Below are 18,670 nucleotides of genomic sequence, written 5' to 3' on the forward strand. Positions count from 1 at the left end.
TATTAAAAACAACAACAACTGTCCTTCCTTGTTCTCCATTGCTTTTATTTAAAACTGGAGATACTTCCTATTCAGGGAGGCCTTCAGGGTTGTAAGAATTTGGGTGGGGCCTAAAGAAAACGAAGCAGAGAACTTCCTTTAAATATTTAATTCTACTTACTCCTTATTACCTGTACCTTCCAGAGGTAGAATAAGAATACACAATTTAGGGACGCCTGGGTGGCTCAGTTGGTTAAGCGGCTGCCTTTGGCTCGGGTCATGATCCCAGTGTCCTGGGATCGAGTCCCACATCGGGCTCCTTGCTTGGCAGGGAGCCTGCTTCTCCCTCTGCCTCTGCCTGCCTCTCTGTCTGCCTGTGCTCGCTCACTCTCTCTCCATCTCTGACAAATAAATAAAAATCTTTAAAAAAAAAAATACTCAATTTAGTGGGAAATAAATAAGTGAAAGAAAACATGTCCAATTCTGTGACTAATAGCAGTTTGTAAGAAATCACTATGTAATTAAAAATAAAGTTCTTCAAAAATATATTTAACAAAGTAACCTACTTTCCTCTGCATTTCCTCTTGCCTCTCACAACAGTTTTTCTGTCAAAGCCTTATAAAAATAAAAAAACTCCATAAAAATAAAAATTAAACAAACAACCTTACCAATATTTTAAATACATACATTTGAAAATGTATTACTTTAAAGGATGCTGCCCATAATTCTGTTATCATTTTGAGGTGTTTGGAGTTCACTAGATAAAGAGGAGACGCTATCCATTTTCTGTTATTCATGGGAAATCTCATTATTTTAGTTAGTGACAAAAATCTCTTGTCAGGAGAATGAAACCCCTGTAGTAAAGGATTCTAGATTCTTTTAGTAGTTGCAAAGTGGTAATTAGTCTATTAAGTCATTTGCTTCATGAACAGACTTTATAATCCTAGTAGGCATCTATGAAGGGCAGTCAGAGTTGTACTTAAAATAAGCTAATCATGGGGCACCTGGGTGGCTCAGTGGGTTAAGCCTCTGCCTTTGGCTCAGGTCATGATCTCAGGGTCCTGGGATCGAGCCCCGCATTGGGCTCTCTGCTCAGCAGGGAGCCTGCTTCCCCCTCTCTCTCTGTCTGCCTCTCTGCCTACTTGTGATCTCTGTCAAATAAATAAAGAAAAATCTTAAAAAAAAAAAAAGCTAATCATGATTAGATTAGCTGGGTTTGATGATTGTGAAAAATTAATAGGAGAAAGTACTTTGGTCTTAAATATTTGCAGTCTACATGCTTTGCTTCTTGGATATTAGATAATTAAGTTTATTGGATGTACTGAACTTGGCAGAGTACACTTAAGAAACTGGGTTATTTTTTGTTCCTACTGTCTTTGTAGATACCCCATTGTCATCTTGAGGTGAATCTTATATGAAACCCACAGCTTTTCATTCTTTTTTAAGTTTTTATTTATCTTTTAAAGATTTAATTTGAGAGAGCAAGGGAGCATAGCAGAGGGAGTAGCAGGACCCTAGGATGATGACCTGTGCCGAAGGGAAACACTTAACCGTCTAAGCCACCCAGATGCCCCCTTTTTAAGTTTTTAATAGTCTGGTCTAATCTAAATCAAAGTTTTGTTTTCTACCCAGTGGAAAGCTTCTCTACTCTTTTCCTCACATATGAAAAGTAAGACCTAGTATGTTTTGATAAACTGCTGGTTTCTCTTCCCTTCCTTCCTGCCCCTTTCTCCTATGTCCTCCAAGTGGGGTTGCGGGAAAGGGAAAAATGAGAGAAAATGTGGTCAAGCCCATTGTATTAGACGACTCTGCAGCCATAATGAAATATCACAGACTGAGTGACTTCAACAAAAGAAATTCATTTTCTTACGGTTCTAGAAGCTGGGAAGTCCAAGATCAAGGTACTGGCTTGGTTCAGTGCCTCGGTGAGAGCTCTTTCCTGGCTTGCAGATGGCTGTCTTCTTGCTGTGACTTCACATGGTGAAGAGGGAGTTCTCCCTTGCTCTTCTTTTAAGGACAGCAGCCCTATTGTATTAGAGCCTCAACTTTATGCCTCATTTAATCTTTATTACCCCCTTATAGACCTATCTCCAAAGACAGTAGCATGAGGGGTTAGAGCTTCAATGTATTTTTGGGGGGACACAAACCTTCAGTCCGCAGTTTTACCACATTTTACTTACTTGGTGTTTTATCAGGTAATTATAGTTCTACCTTGATTCTATAATGACCTATATTATGGCAAGATTTCTGTCATGAGCTAGAAAAACTGGGTTCATGGGAGGACCCAGAAAGCACTTCTACCCTACTTAGTTCCCTCAATATATTAGTGAGGGCAAAGGCTAAGCTTTTCTAACAAGAGACCAAACATATAATAGCTTAAAAAATGCATTCTCAATAGTAGTGAAAATTGGTTCTTGAGAGAAGGGCAAATGAAAAAAACTGGTTTAAGTTATTAAAATGGTTTGTGGCCTTCCAAAGCTCAATAAAATCTTATTTCTTTGTATTTAGTTTCTCTTGTTAGTTAGAAATTAAATTAAATTAAAAATTTAATTAGTTAAACAGTTTTACTCTTTCTTCTTAGAGGGGTAATAATGAAAAAAAAAAGTTGAGAAACACTGACGTAAATAAAAGAGAAATTATTCTCACTACAGTCCAGCTCATCCCTGTAAGGGACCTGAATCCCTCCCACCTTATGTTCCACCATCACCCAGCATGTTATTCTGGTCTGCATGATCAAAAAGCTGTTATGAACGTCTTTTAGATAGAGAAAAGAAGAGAGAGGTGAATGCAGGGTGAAGAATTTCATTTTAGTGAGTGGAGCTAGAGGTTTTTTTTTTGCTTTTTAAAATTTTTTATATACATATATTTTTATCCCCTGGTGTACAGTTCTGTGAATCGCCAGGTTTACACACTTCACAGACTCACCAAAGCACATACCCTCCCCAATGTCCATAACCCCACCCCCCTTCTCCCAACCCCCCTCCCCCCAGCAACCCTCAGTTTGTTTTGTGAGATTAAGAGTCACTTATGGTTTGTCTCCCTCCCAATCCCATCTTGTTTCATTTAATCTTCTCCTACCCACTTAAGCCCCCATGTTGCATCACCGCTTCCTCATATCAGGGAGAGCATATGATAGTTGTCTTTCTCTGCTTGACTTATTTCGCTAAGCATGATAGGCTCTAGTTCCATCCATGTTGTCGCAAATGGCAAGATTTCATTTCTTTTGATGGCTGCTTAGTATTCCATTGTATATATATACCACATCTTCTTGATCCATTCATCTGTTGATGGACATCTAGGTTCTTTCCATAGTTTGGCTATTGTGGACATTGCTGCTATAAACATTCGGGTGCACGTGCCCCTTTGGATCACTACGTTTGTATCCTTAGGGTAAATACCCAATAGTGCAATTGCTGGGTCATAGGGCAGTTCTATTTTCAACATTTTGAGGAACCTCCATGCTGTTTTCCAGAGTGGTGGCATCAGTTGCATTCCCACCAACAGTGTAGGAGGGTTCCCCTTTCTCCGCATCCTCGCCAGCATCTGTCATTTCCTGACTTGTTGATTTTAGCCATTCTGACTGGTGTGAGGTGATATCTCATTGTGGTTTTGATTTGTATTTCCCTGATGTGGAGTGATATGGAGCACTTTTTCATGAGTCTGTTGGCCATCTGGATGTCTTCTTTGCAGAAATGTCTGTTCATGTCATCTGCCCATTTCTTGATTGGATTATTTGTTCTTTGGGTGTTGAGTTTGCTAAGTTCTTTATAGATTTTGGACACTAGTCCTTTATCTGATATGTCGTTTGCAAATATCTTCTCCCATTCTGTCAGTTGTCTTTTGATTTTGTTAACTGTTTCCTTTGCTGTGCAAAAGCTTTTGATCTTGATGAAATACCAATAGTTCATTTTTGCCATTGCTTCCCTTGCCTTTGGCGTTGTTCCTAGGAAGATGTTGCTGCGGCTGAGGTCGAAGAGGTTGCTGCCTGTGTTCTCCTCAAGGATTTTGATGGATTCCTTTCTCACATTGAGGTCCTTCATCCATTTTGAGTCTATTTTTGTGTGTGGTATAAGGAAATGGTCCAATTTCATTTTTCTGCATGTGGCTGTCCAATTTTCCCAACACCATTTGTTGAAGAGGCTGTCTTTTTTTCATTGGACATTCTTTCCTGCTTTGTCGAAGATTAGTTGACTGTAGAGTTGAGGGTCTATTTCTGGGCTCTCTATTCTGTTCCATTGATCTATGTATCTGTTTTTGTGCCAGTACCATGCTGTCTTGATGATGACAGCTTTGCAATGGAGCTTGAAGTCCGGAATTGTGATGCCACCAATGTTGGCTTTCTTTTTCAATATCCCTTTGGCTATTCGAGGTCTTTTCTGGTTCCATATAAATTTTAGCATTATTTGTTCCATTTCTTTGAAAAAGGTGGCTGGTACTTTGATAGGAATTGCATTAAATGTGTAGATTGCTTTAGGTAGCATAGACATTTTCACAATATTTATTCTTCCAATCCAGGAGCATGGAACATTTTTCCATTTCTTTGTGTCTTCCTCAATTTCTTTCATGAGTACTTTATAGTTTTCTGAGTATAGATTCTTAGCCTCTTTGGTTAGGTTTATTCCTAGGTATCTTATGGTTTTGGGTGCAATTGTAAATGGGATTGACTCCTTAATTTCTCTTTCTTCTGTCTTGTTGGTGGTGTAGAGAAATGCAACTGATTTCTGTGCATTGATTTTATATCCTGACACTTTACTGAATTCCTGTACAAGTTCTAGCAGTTTTGGAGTGGAGTCTTTTGGGTTTTCCACATATAGTATCATATCATCTACGAAGACTGATAATTTGATGTCTACTTTGCTGATTTGGATGCCTTTAATTTCCTTTTGTTGTCTGATTGCTGAGGCTAGGACTTCTAGTACTATGTTGAATAGCAGTGGTGATAATGGACATCCCTGCTATGTTCCTGACCTTAGCGGAGAAGCTTTCAGTTTTTCTCCATTGAGAATGATATTTGCAGTAGGTTTTTCATAGATGGCTTTGATGATATTGAGGTATGTGCCCTCTATCCCTACACTTTGAAGAGTTTTGATCAGGAAGGGATGCTGTACTTTGTCAAATGCTTTTTCAGCATCTACTGAGAGTATCATATGGTTCTTGTTCTTTCTTTTATTGATGTGTTGTATCACATTGATTGATTTGTGGATGTTGAACCAACCTTGCAGCCCTGGAATAAATCCCACTTGGTCGTGGTGAATAATCCTTTTAATGTACTGTTGAATCCTATTGGCTAGTATTTTGTTAGAGTATTTTCGCATCTGTGTTCATCAAGGATATTGGTCTATAGCTCTCTTTTTTGATGGGATCCTTGTCTGGTTTTGGGATCAAGGTGATGCTGGCCTCATAAAATGAGTTTGGAAGTTTTCCTTCCATTTCTATTTTTTGGAACAGTTTCAGGAGAATAGGAATTAGTTCTTCTTTAAATGTTTGGTAGAATTCCCCTGGGAAGCCGTCTCACCCTGGGCTTTTGTTTGTTTGGAGATTTTTGATGACTGTTTCAATCTCCTTACTGGTTATGGGTCTGTTCAGGCTTTCTATTTCTTCCTGGTTCAGTTGTGGTAGTTTATATGTTTCTAGGAATGCATCCATTTCTTCCAGATTGTCAAATTTGTTGGCGTAGAGTTGTTCATAGTATGTTCTTATAATAGTCTGTATTTTTTTGGTGTTAGTTGTGATCTCTCCTCTTTCATTCATGATTTTATTTATTTGGGTCCTTTCTCTTTTCTTTTTGATAAGTCGGGCCAGGTGTTTATCAATTTTATTAATTCTTTCAAAGAACCAGCTCCTAGTTTTGTTGATTTGCTCTATTGTTTTTTTGGTATCTATTTCATTGATTTCTGCTCTTATCTTTATGATTTCTCTTCTCCTGCTGGGTTTAGGGTTTCTTTCTTGTTCTTTCTCCAGCTCCTTTAGGTGTAGGGTTAGGTTGTGTACCTGTGACCTTTCTTGTTTCTTGAGAAAGGCTTGTGCCGCTATATATTTTCCTCTCAGGACTGCCTTTGTTGTGTCCCACAGATTTTGAACCATTGTTTTTTCATTATCATTTGTTTCCATGAATTTTTTCAATTCTTCTTTAATTTCCCGGTTGACCCATTCATTCTTTAGAAGGATGCTGTTTAGTCTCCATGTATTTGGGTTCTTTCCAAACTTCCTCTTGTAGTTCAGTTCTAGCTTCAGAGCATTGTGGTCTGAAAATATGCAGGGAATGATCCCCATCTTTTGATACCGGTTGAGTCCTGATTTAGGACCAAGGATGTGATCTATTCTGGAGAATGTTACATGTGCACTAGAGAAGAATGTGTATTCTGTTGTTTTGGGATGAAGTGTTCTGAATATATCTGTGATGTCCATCTGGTCCAGTGTGTCGTTAAGGCCTTTATTTCCTTGCTGATCTTTTGCTTGGATGATCTGTCCATTTCAGTGAGGGGAGTGTTAAAGTCCCCTACTATTATTGTATTATTGTTGATGTTGTTCTTTGATTTTGTTATTAATTGGTTTATATAGTTGACTGCTCCCACGTTGGGGGCATAGATATTTAAAATTGTTAGATCTTCTTGTTGGACAGACCCTTTGAGTATGATATAGTGTCCTTCCTCATCTCTTATTATAGTCTTTGGCTTAAAATCTAATTGACCTGATAAAGGATTGCCACTCCTGCTTTCTTCTTATGTCCATTAGCATGGTAAATTTTTTTCCATCCCCTCACTTTATATCTGGAGGTGTCTTCGGGCTTAAAATGAGTTTCTTGGAGGCAACATATATGGGTTTTGTTTTTTTTATCCATTCTGATACCCTGTGTCTTTTGATTGGGGCATTTAGCCCATTAACATTCAGGTTAACTATTAAGAGATATGAATTTAGTGCCATTGTATTGCCTGTAAGGTGACTGTTACTGTATATTGTCTCTGTTCCTTACTGATCTACTACTTTTAGGGTCTCTCTTTGCTTAGAGGACCCCTTTCAATAATTCCTATAGAGCTGGTTTGGTGTTTGCAAATTCTTTCAGTTTTTGTTTGTCCTAGGCTTTTAATCTCTCCTTCTATTTTCAATTATAGCCCAGCTGGATATAGTATTATTGGCTGCATGTTTTTCTCGTTTAGTGCTCTGAAAATATCATGCCAGCTCTTTCTGGCCTGCCAGGTCTCTGTGGATAAGTCAGCTGCCAATCTAATATTTTACCATTGTATGTTACAGACTTCTTTTCCTGGGCTGCTTTCAGGAATTTCTCTTTGTCACTAAGACTTGTAAATTTTACTCTTAGGTGACAGGGTGTGGACCTATTCTTATTGATTTTAAGGGGAGTTCTCTGAGCCTCCTGGATTTTGATGATTGTTCCCTTTGCCATATTATAGAAATTCTCTCCAATAATTCTCTCCAATATACCTTCTGCTCATCTCTCTCTCTTCTTCTTCTGGAATCCCAATTATTCTAATGTTGTTTCGTCTTATGGTGTCACTTATCTCTCGAATTCTCCCCTCGTGGTCCAGTAGCTGTTTGTCCCTCTTTTGCTCAGCTTCTTTGTTCTCTGTCATTTGGTCTTCTATATCACTAATTCTTTCTTCTGCCTCATTTATCCTAGCAGTGAGAGCTTCCATTTTTGATTGCACCTCATTAATAGCTTTTTTGATTTCAACTTGGTTAGATTTTAGTTCTTTTATTTCTCCAGAAAGGGCTTTTATATCTCCTGAGAGGGTTTCTCTAATATCTTCCCTGCCTTTTTCGAGCCCGGCTAGAACCTTGAGAATTGTTATTCTGAACTCTAGATCTGACATATTACCAATGTCTGTATTGATTAGGTCCCTAGCCTTTGGTACTGCCTCTTTTTCTTTTTTTTGTGGTGAATTTTTCCGCCTTGTCATTTTGTCCAGATACGAGTATATGAAGGAGCAAGTAAAATACTAAAAGTGTGGCAACAACCCCAGGAAAATATGCTTTAACCAGATCAGAAGAGATCCCAAATCATGAGGGGGGAGAAAGGGGATAAAAGGAGGTTCAAAAAGAAAGAAAGAAAAAAAAAGAAAAAAAAAAAAGGAGAAGATTTAAAAAAAAGAAAATGAATAAAGAAAAATAGAAAAAAGAAAAAATATATATATTAGATAAACTAGTTAAAAAATGTTAAAAAAGAAAAGGGTAAAAGTTAAAAAAAATTTTAGCAGAAGAAGAGAAAAAAATAAAAATAAATTAACTGCAAGACTAAAAAAATCACAGGGAGAAAGCCATGAGTTCTGTGCTTTGCTTTCTCCTCCTCTGGAATTCTGCTGCTCTCCTTGGTATTGAAACCACACTCCTTGGTAGGTGAACTGGGTCTTGGCTGGATTTCTTGTTGATCTTCTGGGGGAGGGGCTTGGTGTAGTGATTTTCAAGTGTCTTTGCCCCAGGCGTAATTGCATCGACCTTACCAGGGGCCGGGCTGAGTAATCCGCTCGGGTTTGCTTTTCAGAAGCTTTTGTTCCCTGAGCGCTTTCCATAGAGTTCCGGAGGATGGGAATACAAATGGCGGCCTCCTGGTCTCCAGCCCGGAGGAGCCGAGAGCCCTGGGCCCCACTCCTCAGTGCACCCTCAGAGAACAGCGCCCAGTTACTCCCGTCTGCCTGACCTCCGGCCGCGCTCCGAGCTCACCGAGACTGCGTCTATTTCAAGGTAACCCCGAGCTGTGATCTTACTGTAGGCTCTGTCTCTGTAGCTGGCTTTCCCGTTCCAATACCTGCAAGCTCTGCGACACTCACACACCCCCGATCCTTCTGTGACCCTGCGGGACCTGAGGCCATGCTGACCCCGTGTGGGCTTCGCCCCGGTTTCGCCTCTGGAGCGATGTCCCTCAGCAGAACAGACTTTTAAAAGTCCTGATTTTGTGCTCCATTGCTCTGCTGCTTGCTGGGAGCTGGCCCCTCCCCTGGAGTCTATCTTCCCATCACTTTGGAATCACTTCTCTGCCAGTCCTACCTTTCAGAAAGTGGTTGTTTTTCTGTTTCCAGAATTGCTGTTCTTCTCTTCGATCTGCCGATGGATTTGCAGGTGTTTGCAATCTTTAGATAAGCTATCTAGCTGATCTCCTGCTAGCTGAAGTAGTCTCAGCCTGCTACTTCTCCATCATCTTGTCATATCGGGGCTGGAGTTTTAGCCATTTCTTGTAACATTGCATTCATGGTAACTTAGTCATTTGGTTACTTTTAGTGGAAAGAGGCTGGGAAATAGAATTTGTATCTTGGCAGCCATATGTCGAGCAAGAAGAAGAGGAAATTTGTGGGCATAGCTAGCAACCTGCTACATCTCTTTGAAAATGTACTCTTTGGCTGATGGCTTATGAGCTCCCTTTAACTGCCATTCTACAGTGTTTCATTCCACTCAACCCTTTTCTGCTGTGATTCTTTATCGTACAGTTATCTTGCGCAATATCTTTTCAAGATAATCCTAGCTTATGACACAAGGTATCTACCCAAACAGTGAAAACTCATGTAGCCTTGCTGCCTTAATATGGTAGGAACATACTGATCTCATTACTCTATTTTCTTGGTTTGTACGCATGGACCAATCTGGCAAGACTGATGACTTGACTTCAGAATTCCCAAGTGAAAGGAAGACCGGTTTGAAGGGACATATGTTAAGACCTAGAAAACTCTTTGGTTGTCTATATTGTTAGCACTGTTTTGTTTGCAATCTTAGACACTTCTTTCAGGTGAGGAGAAAGCTATATGATGGCAGTGAGATACAAGACATCTCTCCTGCAAACATCCCTAGGTGTTTAGAAGATTCTTCGTTTTAAGCTTACTCATTTGCTTGGAGGATAAAAGGCAACCCTATACCCTCCTCTATGGGAATATTCAGGGAAATGCCATGATGCTTTGAATTCTTTTACTTTAAGGAATTATTCCTTTTGATCAATTTCAAATGTCTCATAAAAAGAAAGTTGGGGATGGGTGGGCCAATGTTGCAGATGCTTTGGTCCCCTGCATCTCATCCTCTTGGTTCATTTTTAATTTCAGCCTTGGTAGTAAGCCATGGGTAGTAAACCCAAGCATATCATTCCAACCTAAGCATCTGCCATGAATTCCTCCATTTGTCTCAGAACCTTCTTTAAAGCAATAGGAATTCCCTTGGCCCACTAGATTCAGTCTCCAAATGCAATGCAGTTAATGCTGCAAGCAACCCTCAAACAATGGGTAAGCCAGTGGATAAATGCCCTAGACTCAGTCACTCCGTCTCTCCCCCCCACCCCTTTGGATGGACTATCCTGGAAGGAGTTCTATATTTTCCTCAGAGGTCCCTACAGAATGAAGTCCCTGTTACCCATGGCAGCAGTCTCAGTAATGTACCATGAGTTGGCTTTTATATTTCTTCTGTCTCAATTTCCTTGTCCCTTCACTCCTGCTTTCTTGTATAAATTACTAAATGAACTACCTCAATGCAAGTCCTTTTCTCAGACTTTCCTTTTGGAGTAATTCAAATAGAGCTATGGGTTTATGACATTTGGTTAAGTCTTACAGCTATAAGTTTGGCAGCTCTCTTTAGAACAGAGATCGTTACTCAATTTTGTGAGGTTTGGGGGCCTCAGCTGAAAGTGGGAGTGAACAGAAATACTTTCATTTTTATTTTTTCATCACTACTGTAGTATGTTTGCTTAAATTTGTTTAGTTTGTGTGAAAACTTAGTGTTTAGGAGAAGGGAGTTGGAGGAAATTGGAGGGGGAGATGAACTATGAGAGACTGTGGACTCTGAGAAACAAACTGAGGGTTTGGAGTGGGGAGGTGTGGGAAGTTGGTGAGTCTGGTGTTGAGTATTAAGGAGGTCAGGTATTTCATGGAGCACTGGGTGTAGTGCATAAACAATGAATTCTGGAACAATGAAAAGAAATAAAATTAAATTAAAAAAAAAGAAAAGAAATGTTTGACAGAATTCCCCAGTTTGGGGGGGGGTGGATTAGTGTTTAGTGAAACAAAGAAATCCTGTTTTCCTTTCACAAAAGGCATTTTGGAGTGAATTATATTCTAGTGTCCTAGGATTGAGTTATCTAAGGAAAACCTGGTAACATATAGGCAGTTTTACTTGTATCCTAACTCTAGGCATTAGGCACAGTACCTACAACTAATTAGCTTATGCAGAGATTGTCAGCTATGAAGAGACAGCCACATCACAATATATCCTTATGTTTTAAATTTGAAGACCTTCATTTTGGACTTTTCCAGTTTTATGAGTTATATCCTTTGTGTTGATTATAGAAATTATATTATAGAATTTTCTATCTCCATGATGAATATTTGAGGAGAAAATTAAGAGGTTATTAAATGTTCTTTGGGGTTATTGTAAATATAATAAGTAATAAATATTCATGGTATTTTACCTAATCAGTATTGGGTCTCTTTCTTCATGATCACTAGGAAAGCTAGTGGAAGAAAAACATGTACATAGGACAAGTATTTGCTTTCTTTATGCCTTTTGTAATTAAAAATAGTTGACATGAAATAGAATACAGAAACCATGTTCTAGCACACAGACTTCCCTTACTCATCTCTTTTGTGGAAGGTCAGGTTGTATCCTGCAATTTAGTAAAACGCTATTGTTATTGTTTTGTAGCAATATTTCTTCAGAAGTTGAAATGATAGCTGGCTTTAACATAGAAATCTTGACAAAACTGTTACAAATCACCAGTGGTTTAAGGAAAAGACTTGATTTTGATTATTTATGATTCCTATGTTTCTCAGAGAATTGTCTAGGATTTTGAGTCTTTTTCTGTCACTATCTTCAGTGGTTTAAATTTGTTGGGTTTGAAGGAAATTGGTAAGAACACTTCCAGATTATTCAGAAAGTTTGTTTCCAACACTCATAAGAAATAGGCTCACAGTTGACTAGGGAGTAAAGTAAATTTCCTGGAACATTGTTAAAACAAGCTACCGGCACTCTTGGCTCAGTTCTTCTCTACTATACACAAAAATACTTATAATTTTCACAACTGCCCTAAAGTTTCTTTTTCCAATGCTGTTTATGACCCAGTTTTAACATTTTGAGATTTCCTTTCACTCTTTTTCTAGCTTAAAGAATAGTGTCAACCCATCATTAATTTATACTGCAATTATAATGCAGCTGAAGTGTACTTGGGAATCCTTTTGGGGCCTCCAAAAGAAATCTGAGGAATGCATTTTTTGTTCACCAGAATTATTCTTAGAAAATAAGTATAGATGGATACACATTTTTGGAAAGAGAGAAAAGATTTTAAAGGACCATACTATCTGCAGCAAAGAACTGCTACTTGATATTGAAAAAGCATACTTTGACATCTTAAATCTAGTAGACTGACCACCTGACCATGGGACATCAAATCAGAATGAAACTAAAAGTCCATCTTTATTGGATATTTTGACATTATTCCATCTACTATATTGTAATATTGGGCAATGTAATAGTATCACATTGTTGAGTGCAAATGCTGCATTCAGGAATGAATGCAAGCAGGTTTTGAGGGCACAGGAAGCTGCATGACAGATGGCCCAGATCCTATGTCACCTACCTCTTTCACTAGTGCTTCTGCAGCTGCCACCTATGGACTCAGGCAGTGTTTCCTATGGTCAACCAACAGAGGTAAAAAGATCAGGTCCAGTTCATAGATTGGTTGGCTTAATATGCTTGTAGTGGTTAAAAATGTACAGCCACCAATCTGTGATGCTGTGCAAGAGTGACTTTGGATAGTAGTGAAGGAAAATCTTCCCAGAGAACTGAAAAATGCACTTTGTTGTCCTCGGATATCACAGATGCCAAGAAGTTAGCAGATGGTTTGCCTGCTTTGTCAGAGGTCTTAAAATAACTGAATTGGAAGATGAAAGAGCAGAGGGAATTGGATGGACCATGTGAATGGGTACAAAATCTGTGTATCTCACATTACTGTTCACTTGAAAACATCTATCACAGAGGAAGTACTCAACAATCAGATAATACAATAGGATAACTCTGTGAATGTCAGTCAGCCTCTCTCCTCAGCTGTCTCAGTGCTTGGACAGTGGTCCCATGAGGGGAATGGTGGCAGTGATGGGGGCCATGAATGTATGCAATAGTATCTAAACTATGCCATCCAGTCCGGCAGCAGCAGAGACTGGCTCTGAGTCCTCTATCTGCACTTTTCCTTGAAGTTGACCAATTAGCCACTGGAGAAGTTGGGATTTTTTTTTTTCCCACTGGAATTTATCTTCCTTCCTTGAACTGTTTCTGTAAGCAATTCCATCTGAGGACTCTCAGAATGCTCAATTTACTAATATAGGATCCCATGTAATACTGCTCCAGACCACTTTTGTGCTGAGAGAGGTATAACAATGGGTACATACTCATAAGATTCAATGATCCAACTATATATAGCATCACTCAGAGCAGCTGGCCTAATAAAATGATGGAATGGTTTATTAAAGCCTTAATTAGAAAGGCCAGGTCAAAACAATCCCATATGCTGCTGGAAAAACAGTCTTCCATTCTATTGTATCTCTGATATATGGTGCTCTGTCTAGGATCCAAGGGGCTGAAGTAGGTTTTGACTTCTCAACCATTACTTCAAGTGACAAGCTCTCAGAATTTATTCTTCGGGTCCCTACAGTCTTAAATTCTGCTGGATTAGAAGTCCTGATTACTAGTGAGTGTTGCAGTTTCACTGAATTTAAAGTATAATTATCATTTGTTCATTTTTAGGGTAGTGATAATGCTTCTGTTGAACCAGAATTTAAAACTATCAGCTGGGTTTTTCACAGATAGAGACAGAAGTTGATTCTGATTAGGATGAGGATTTGGGATCAGCTGCTACAGTGAAAGCAAAAAAAAAAAAAATTCTTTTTTTCTTTAGCAGCTAGAGGATTCACTGTAGTGTCTTTCTTTCTTTTTTCTTTTCTTTTCTTTTTTTTTTTTTTTTTTTGCCTCCGTACACAGTAATAATGGGCTGTGGTCAATTGCAGCTACTGTAGACGAGTATAAAGTAATTATGGGCTTCAGCTCCTTGAAGATATGGTGCTGCCTGGGTGGAGGAAATTGGCAATGGGTGGTGTGCAGCTGGCACCACGTTGAAGCATTAGGGATTTTCTACAAATGCTTCTTGTAGAATCTTTCATGGAGATTGTGGTCTTATCAACTTGAATACTCTGTGGTGAACTGAATTTAATGTAGGGCCCAAGCAGATCTAAGAAGTACAAAGGGAAGACTGTGTTGACCATTTTCTAAGTGCTCATTTCACAGGTACTTTGCCAAAGTGTTTGCTCCTATTATCACTGAAGCAAATAGCTGCATGCAGGTTTAAGTCTGACAGCTCCTCACCTCAATTATACCACATATCTTGTATTTACCACCTTGAGACTTTTTGGTTTCTGCAGAAGTCTAGTCAACCCATCCTGGCTCATGAATGAACTTGGAGTACAGAGCCCTTAAAGTTGCTGTGGAGAAGCTGATCAATAACTCAGAACGTCCAAAAGGACTGGATAACAGTAGTATATCATGATAATCTACTCAATCATGTATACTTAATATTGGTTATTCCTCTTTTCCTGTTTCACTTTTTTTCCCCCAGTGGCCCTATACTTGTTTCCTGGGATCACTCCCCAATATGAACTGTATGTATACAAGTCCTAATCTCTGAAAGTCAGATATGGCTTTTTTGTTTTCACCTTGTTTCCTCTCAAATCATTGCTCTTGTCATCAGGGAGGTCTTTCTAAAATGAAAAGGGAATCTTGTTACAGTATTATTTACAACTTTTCACTGGAGTTCAGTAGTAAAACATCTCTTCATGGTAAACACACCCTTGGAGTATAATACTTGGAGAGTTACTGCTAGAGTATTAATGAGTAAGACTCTCAAACGTCAAAGAAAGTATCAGGAATGTTGACAAGGCAGAATTTAGTGCTCTGTCTGTCTGCCTTGGAGGGCAGAAGAATGCTTCCCTCACTAATTTTGGGAATAGAAGAAGCTATGCAAGAAAGTATAGAAGTGAGGATGAAATTATTTTTCTTTGATTCCAAGATACTTTTCCTTATGTACATTAACTGTTTCAGAGAATCTCAATCAGTTTCATTCATTTGACTCATCCATATATTCAGCAAACTTATTTTGAGGAAAGGACTCACTAATTACTTTTTATCTCAGTGATGTCCTATGTTTAGGCAGGTTTTTTTCTTGCCCAAGGGAGGCTGGATTTAACTTCTTCTGACTAGGGATTATTAAGGATTGTGCACCAATATTGGCAGGCAGATAGAACACTGAGACAAGAAAATATAGTCAGAAAAGTTCTCTTTTGGTACATGTAAAATATTAATATATGTCTTCCATTATTTGCCAAACACTTCTTTGAGAGACAAATTTGTGACCAAGGTACCTGAGTTTAATTATTCCTTTCTTCTATTTATGAGTTATGTGAGCTTGGGCAAGTCCCTTAGTCTCTCTAAACCTTATTTTTGTTTGTAAAAGGAGGATGAAGGAATCCCTATTTCATAGTATTGTATGAAGATTAAATAAAATAATGGGATAAAAATTGACCCCAGTTTCTAGCTCATGAAAATTACTCAGTAAATGATGGTGTTCTTGTCTTCATCATATATTCTCATCCCTCTAATTCATTGTGCTAAAAACAACTGGTTTGAGTATCTTTCCCCCTCCACTGAATTCAGCAGTTCCTTAATTAGAAATTATGGCTCTTGAGTTTTTCAGACATAAGACTTTAAAAGACTTGGGGATATTGGTCCTATGTTCACCATACACATTTCAACCTGCTCAGAGAGAAGACGTAATAGACACTGACAATATGTAGTAAAAAAAAGGTACAAAGAAAGTGGTAAGAAACCATATACATAAAGGTTAAATGCTTGCAGGATGAATAAATGTGAAAATGCCTGTCAGTTGAAATTGAGAAATTCAGGGAAAGCATAGAAGTGTCCTCATGTGTGTATGTGATGGATAGAGGCGGCCAAAATCCTTTCCCTTCCCTTCTTTTTCCTTTTTCAAATGTCATCATAAGCATAAGTAAGGATGAATCCTGCAAGAAGTGAGAGGTTACAGAAGTTGGGAGGCATGGGTTGAGGACAAGGTTGTGTGTTGTGAAAAATTTTGGCTAAAAGTCTCCCTCTTTCTTACCCTCTCATTTGATTTTGGGACTCTTTTAAGATTTATTTCGAATGCTGCAGAGCTAGAAATGAAGTTTAGGGCCCAGGGGATGAGAAAGGTCCTGGATACTTAGAACCTGCAGTAGGACTCAAGAAGTTCATGTAGGGAGACTAGTAAAATTGACCAGATTAGAAGAGTCAGGGCAAGAATTCAGACCGGAAAAGGAGTTATGCCTACAGTAGGAGCCTGTTTTGGGCTGTAGCTCTTCAAGAAACATAACAATGACTCATGGTGGGGGACAGCATGAAGAATCTCATTGCATGCAACTGACTCAAAAGGGACAAAAGTTTACATTAAGTGAAAGTCTGATATTGTCACTATACCTAATAGCAAGGTAGATGAATTGAAAAATAAAGGAGTATGGTTTTCAACAGATGAATGGATAAAGAAGATATGGTCCATATATACAATGGAGTATTATGCCTCCATCAGAAAGGATGAATACCCAACTTTTGTATCAACATGGACGGGACTGGAGGAGATTACACTGAGTGAAATAAGTCAAGCAGAGAGAGTCAATTATCATATGGTTTCACTTATTTGTGGAGCATAAGGAATAACACGGAGGACATTAGGAGAAGGAAAGGAAAAGTGAACTGGAGGAAATTGGAGGATGAGACGAACCATGAGAGACTGTGGACTCTGAGAAACAACCGAGGGTTTTGGAGGGGAGAGGTTTGGAGAGTTGGGTGAGCCTGGTGGTGGGTATTAAGGAGGGCACGTATTACGTGGAGCACTGGGTGTGATGCCTAAACTATGAATCTTGGAACGCTGAAAAAATAAAATTAAAATAAAATAAAATATTAAAAAAAAAGAAAAGAAAAAGGAACAGATAAATCACCAGCCTTTTTTTTTTTTTTTCCCCTTGTGGCAAGTGTTGCCTAATCAGCCAAAGCTTCTTTGGGATACATGTATGAGATAGGTTACTACCCCAGGATATATTTGTTCCCAAATGAGGTTAGTGTTCTTGTACTTTAGCTTTGGGGAATACATCTGGGGAGGAGGAAGTTAGTAATTCTTTGTTGTTAGTCACCTTAGAGCTACTCATTGGAGAGGAGACTTTCTTTAGATCAATGAAACTCATGCAAGAAAACTCCAGCTTTTACTACTATTAATTGTGTTTGATAAGCCTCGTACAAAATTTTCAATTTTGTTTGCTGATGAAATCAGAAATAGAGAAGTTGTAAAAGTAAGGATGAGTTTAGCTATGTGAGAAAGGGCAGGCTTTCTCAGAATACAGCACTATTAGTGGGCAGAAGTTGGGAGGAAGGATGAAATTTGTCTTTATGAAAGGGTTTTAAAAGATATGTGACTAGTCATAATTTCAAGTCTGTGCTTGTGAATATGATTTCAGTGGTTTGGACAAGAAGTGAGTCTAAAAACAGGCACAGCCTTTGATATGTTGAGAGATGAGGTTGATGGGTCTATTTCAGATTCAGTAGCTGAACAATGATAAACTAAAAAGCTATAAAAAGCCTTTTTTTCTGGGAGACTGAAACAATAGTTTATTGATTATCTACAGACTTCTTGAAAGGCAGTCATTTAAATTCAAGATATCTATGAGTTCCTGGTCTAATACTTTCAGATTTGATATGGACCTGATAAAGTATTCATAGACTATATCCTAATTTTGAACTCAACATTGCAAGAATTATTATTATTATTACTTTTACTGGTTCAAATGTACAGTTTTAAAACTGGAAGGTGGGTCTTGGATCATTTAATTTAAATGTCTCCTTTTAAAGATGTAGAAACATGGTAATCAGAAAAACTATAAAGTCATAAACTTATTAAAGTACCAGTTGTTTACATAATCTTGAAGTTTCTACTTATCCATTTAATAAAGTAGCAATTTTTTGAAAACTGTTAAGGAAAAAAAAAAAAACCTTTGTAAAGAAATGCTGCTTGTTTTCTGTCTCTGCTATTTTTCTACCATTATGTGATTGTGCCATCAAAAGTAAATTTTGAGGCAGATTAGTCTGCATTAGCTTTCATGCGGTTGCCTGTGGTTGTCTTCATATTTTAGTTTTTGCCCCTCTAGAATCTATTGCTTACACAGAGGCCAGAGCATTCTTTAAAGAAAAAAAAAAAGTAAATCACACAATGTGGCTTCCTTGCCTTTACAATATAATCTACACTCCTTACAGAGGTCTTCAAATCCATGTACCATGCTATTGTAAGTTGAATTATAATATGTCTTCTTGTACATATGTTGAAGTTTCAACCCCAGATCTCCAAATGTTACTATATTTGGTGGTAGGGCCTTTAAAGAGGTAATTTAGTTAATACAAGGTTATTAGAGTGGGCCCTAATCCAATATGACTGGTGTCTTTATAAGAAGAGGGATTTAGGGCAGAGAAACACACAGAAGGAAGACCATATGAAGACACAAGGAGAAGACAGCCTCTATACGTCAAGGAGAGAGGCCTCAGAAGAAACAATACCTTGTAGACTTCTAGCCTCCAGAACTGAGTATATAAATTTTTGTTGTTGAAGCCACACTGATGTACTTTGTTA

Source organism: Mustela erminea, chromosome 2 (assembly GCF_009829155.1).
Source record: "Mustela erminea isolate mMusErm1 chromosome 2, mMusErm1.Pri, whole genome shotgun sequence".
NCBI classification, from domain to species: Eukaryota; Metazoa; Chordata; class Mammalia; order Carnivora; family Mustelidae; genus Mustela; species Mustela erminea.